Consider the following 6,000-nt stretch of genomic DNA (forward strand, 5'->3'; position numbering starts at 1 on the left):
TTTAATCAGTTAATTATTATATATAAAGTAATGTAAGATACAATTTTAGAATGTATAAATTTTTTGCAAGCATTTAAAAAAAAGGTCTGTTATTAAAAAATAAATTTTGTCATGTGGGTTCGAAATTTATCTAATTTTTAAAAAATATATATATATCAGACTTGCATATTTTAAAACTGTACAAATAATTTTCCTTACAGATATCGTTCCTTTCCTATCATAACCTAAGGCGATCATGATCATATATACAATTACTCTTAATTAATAGAGAGAATCAATCATATAGTTGACTTAATATATGAGACAGTTAGTTTTATACAAATAATAATGCATATAACTATTACTTAGATTCTTACGAGTTTGTTCTGCTTGGTCACTGAGAATTTTTATATGAGAATTTTGAATTTTTAGATTAAATATTAAAATATTATATTTTAATATTATTATTATTATTTTAGAATTTAAAAAAATTAAAAAAAAAGTTGAATTGTTTATTATATTTTATATAAAAATTTTAAAAAATTATAATGATGAGATAAAAATTTTATATTTAAAATAAAAAATTTTAATATTGGAACAGTACCTGAATGTTTCTAAGTTAGCCACAAAAAGAGGTGTTAGAAACGTACAATCGACCACTCATTATTATTATTTTCAAATGATCAATTTTTCGTGTTTGAATTTGGTATAAAAAGGTTAAAAGGTAGGAATCTTTCGGTCTAAAGTCTAAATACATGCTTTTCAAAAAAAAAAAAAAAAAGTCTAAACACATTGTTTTGATTGAGAATTAGGTATAGTTTGAATTTAAAGAATATTTTATTTTATCTCATTTTATTATTATAATTTTTTAAATTTATATATAAAATATAATAAATAATTTAATTTTTTTAAAATATTAAAATAATATATAATAATATTAAAAAATATTATTTTATTCAACTTTTCTATTTTCACCTAAAATCATATCAATTGGTTTGGGAATTCAAACGATACCTTAATTAGCCGCCTGTATTGGCATGGAGGGACCACCAATAAGCTAGCAGTCCTGCTGGTCAATTCTCTACGAAGGAAGGAATAAGAGAACAGTAAGCCTTGAACGATGGGTCTTGAGCAGATTCTTTGACTTGAAGGCATGGCCAGGATACATGATTTGATCCCACTTCTTTTGGTCTTCAGTGATAACGACTTCCCTTGGAATATATGATCCGGCGCCATTGGTGGCTAAGCCAAGTTTGGTAAGTAAAGATAAAAATTTTAAATTAAAATAAAAATTTAAAATATTATTTTTAAATATTATTATCATTTTAAAATTAAAAAAAATTATATTAAAAATTAAAAAAAATTATTTATTATATTTTATATAAAAATTTGAGATAATTATAATAATAAGATGAAAATTTTAAATTAAGATGAAAATTTTAAATTAAAATAAATCTTCCAAACCTGCTCTCACTTTCTGCGCACTAAGGAAAGGGAATTCTTGTGCTGGATTTGTTTGTATGAAACTTCGTGGAAATAGCGACAAAGACTTCGTGCCTAAGGTTATCTAATGACCTAATTATATAATATTCTATGATGTAAGAGTTAAATTAAGAGCTGGTCCAAAGGTAATTGCGTATATAAGCGCTCCGCATACTTAATTGCATGTTGTCTTTAAGCGCGCGGGAACTAGAGTTGTTTTCGTTTTATCTAAATTTAAATAGATGAAATATTGACTAAAATATCTTATGTTTTCTATACTAATGGGAAAAAACCTTTTATCACCCGAGAAAATAATTAATCTAATAACCTAGATAAGATTAAAAAAAAAAGTAGTACAAGTTAGATGTATGAATATATAGAGAAATGATATTTGTAGATGTGGAGTTTGTAAATATCATGTAAAAAGTTAATAAATATAAAATCTATATGAAAAAAATTAATTTTTTAAAAATAAATTCTAATCTTTTAAAAGCGATTATACAATATTTATATACTCTATGACTGAATGTAATATTATTAGAATATGTATGCATGCCTATTTAGATTAGATTTGGAATATGAGATGAGAATTTTTAATTTTATATAAAAGTTTAAAATATTATATTTTAATATTATTATTTTAAAATTTAAAAAAATTAAATTATTTATTATATTTATATATTATTATATTAAAATTTAAAAAAATTATAATAATAAATTTTATAAATAAAATAAAATGAAATTAGAAATTTAAGTCTTATCCCATTATTCAAACCTAACTTTAGAGCAGGTAACAAGCTGACAAGGCAGGAATAAATGTAGAGCAAAAACTCATGAGAAGATAGGTCGAAGAAGACTCACGAGGCACTTATCGATTCCATGCTTTTGGAGGTTTCTCGTCATTACTCTCTCTCCACTTGGTCAGGCACAATTGGCCATAATGTTGCAATAAGTCAATTAATTTTACTTTTCCACTATGAAAACGTACGTAAAGTGTAGCTAGTCTATTAAATCAAAGGCCACGTGAACGTAACGTGGGACCAAGACTGAATGTATATCTGAATGCTTTTGTGAAAAAAAAAAAAAACATAAATATAATAATAATAATATTATTATATTATTATTTAATATTTCTATTAAATAATAATATTAAAATATTAAAAAATAGTGAATACCTTAACCACCCAAATAAGCCTTAAAAGAAAGCGTAAATGACATCACAATATGAGTTGACCGCTATAAATAATTTGTAAAGAATAATTAGTTACAGGTTTGAAATAAACAAATACGTAAGTTTTTTATGTTAAAAAAGTACAGGGTTTTATTAAAAAAATAATAAATTTTTTAATATTTTTTGAAATCGAACATACTTTTTATAAAAAAATTATGAAAAATTTATATTTTGTATAAATCATTTAACATTTATAAAATATGATAAAATATATATATATATATATATATAAATATATATATAATGAAGTCTAATTAATTAATGCCCATGAAGTTCTTCAGATCAAAGGTTTTTATAATTTTTATCAAAACTTTAGACTCTAAAATATTATATTTATGGATGAGAGAAATTTTGAAAATCTCTTAGAATTTTCTTGGGCATTATTCTTTAATTGGTGAAAATAAAGAGGAAGATCTGAATAATTTTGTTAATAAATATGTTTTGTATTGAGGTTTTAAATTGGATAAGTAGATCGATCATAGAGTTGAAAAATTGTTTAAATATGATTTTTTAGGGTAATGATGTTTGTAAAAGTCATTTTGATTGTTGTATTTTTCATTTTCACTTAAATATAGATAAATGGTTATTGAAATTTAGAAATATATATATATATTAGATTGAAAGATATTGTCTGGATAGATAGAAATTAAATTTCCTTTATTTTTAAAAAAACAAAAAAAGTGATACTTTTTTAAAAGACCAATATATGATCAAACTGCAAAGGATAATGCTACAGAACCCGCTCATTCCTCCCGTTTTAAAATCCCGCTTGACGTGGAGTGGCCATCTGGCATAAATAAGGTTTATTGTATCTGACTTTTTTTTTTTACTTGCTTAAACCATCACCCCCAACGCAGCGTTCCCCTCCCCTCCGTCTCTCCCGCCCCGCATGACTACTCATCTCCTCCCCTCCATCTCCCCGTTATCAAAGCATTCCCCACTGCAAGTTCATGCAAGTAGCCAATTGAAATTACTAGACCATGCATCATTTTACTTGCATGACAAAACTCAGGTCCATCACAAGCTGATAAAATTGTAGTTAAAGTAACTTTATCAAATTGCTAAAAATCAGATTCGCACATTCTTTTGAATAACCCAAACCCAGTATCAAACTCCCCATTCCTCAAAAACCCAGAAATAATTGTATTCCATGAAACGGTATCTTTCATAGGCATGGATGGAAGAACCCAAATGCAGGAGACATTCTTTTCCACAAATGTATGAGAGTAGGCTTATGTCTGAGTGGTTGAGGACAAATATTGAGATATCTGAAACTGGGTTTTGGTGGGTTTGGGTTCTGAAGGGAGAGAGAAAACATGAAGCCCAAGCGGGACAGTGGGATCTGAGTTTGTGGAAGATCCATTTGGATTTCATCCGTTAGAGTGAGGAGAGCGGGGAGCTGGTTGTCGGAGATGGAGGGTAAGGGATGGGAAGTCACGCGGGGCACAGTGGACATGGAGGGGAGGGAACGCTGGGTCGGGGGTGACTTTAAGCAAGAGAAAGAGGAATAAAAAAAAAAAAAAGATGCCAACTGTCCCTTACACGTCAAGCGGGAACTCATAGCGGGTTGACTAGCATTTTCCAACTGGAAATAGAAGTCTAAAATGACAAAAAATAAAAATAAAACTATAAACACATAAATATTAGAATTTTACAGTATTTATTGAACATCGATGAGATTAATGAGTCGATTTTTCTTTCAACCTAAGTTATAGAATTAGGACAAAATTCTTTTAATCATAGTTTTACACATGACCCATCATCTTATTGCCAGGATTTGTACGTATGCATATGTGTAAGTCCAACTTCTTGCAACTAAAATCCAATATATATTCATTATTTTTATTGTATTATATGTACTAAAATCCAATAAATATTGAATATTCAGCCATGTATTCACGTTTATTCATATTATTGTACTTTGACTAAATTCCAATAAATATTCTGCCATTCACATTTATTTATTTATCTTATTAATATTAATCCTCCAATTTATTTCTTGGTGTAATTTTTTAAAAAATGACAAAATAAAAATTCACAAATATTTTTAAAAAATAAAATTAATAAATATATTCAAGATCATGAGTACGTTCGTGGCTCCCCCCAACTAGGGACAGCTAGGGCTGCAAACGAACCGAATCGAGTCGAATTCGAATAGGGGGTCAAGAGCTCGTTTAGTATATATATCTGCTCGAACTCGACTCGAGCTCGAAAAATATTGAAAATTTCTGATCGAGCTCGACTCGTCTAACGTAAATTATGATCGAACTCGACTCAAACTCGAGTACAAAAAATACTCGAGTTTATACGAGCTCGAGTAGCTCGACTTGAGCTCGAATTAAATCTGATCCATAATTTTTATTTTTATTTTTTTGGTTGGTTGAAGCACAAATGAGATTTTTTTTTTTTTTTGATAAATGAATGGAATTATTTCTCTTAATCAATTTTAACTAGAATTATGATAATATATATTAAATTGAGCTCTTAATGCTTTTAGACATAAATCAATGATTCATCACTTGCCACATGCCCACAATATAATTACAATTTACAAATAGGTAAAATAATAATTTCAACATCTAAGATATCATATTACAATAAATTACAATTTCAAATGGAAAATCACTAATTACAATTACAATTTTCAGAAAACTTAAAAAAAATAAAAATAATAAATTATAATTTCAAATGGTAAATCACTAATTACAATTACAATTTACAGCAAACTTATAGTGTTTAATTTAGAAATACACTAAATAATACCATCATCATTATCACACTATATAGTGTTAAATTCTTCTCCACCAATAATACCATCAATAGTCTTCACCAATGGACTTGCAGATGAGCATTCAACAATTAGTACTTGTTCAGACATGTCTAAAAAAAGATACAACCAGCTAAAGTTAGAAATACACTAAAAAAAGCTTCTATCAAAAAAAAAAAAAAACCACTAAAAAAGCTACTAAGAGGATTTCCTCTTATTACTTAGTTTAATCAAAATAAAAACCTACATGATAACGTCACTATTTAAAGTAAATAGCACATCCAATCTACAAGAAATGATAACGTGCATTAAAGACGAACTCCAAGAAAACATATAAATCATAATTACCAACAAAATAATTAATTGTTTCACTTTACACGTATAAAAAATAGAATGAATGATCAATACAAAGTACAAACACATATAAGCACATCTTAGAGCCCAAATGACACATATGTGAGTGTAAAAAAATCCTTGGAGACGTGCCTTTATATGCATTAGACACATATTGAAGTGTCTTTACATGCATCAGAGATGTGTC

This window comes from Carya illinoinensis, chromosome 9, assembly GCF_018687715.1.
Source record: "Carya illinoinensis cultivar Pawnee chromosome 9, C.illinoinensisPawnee_v1, whole genome shotgun sequence".
Classification (NCBI taxonomy): Eukaryota; Viridiplantae; Streptophyta; class Magnoliopsida; order Fagales; family Juglandaceae; genus Carya; species Carya illinoinensis.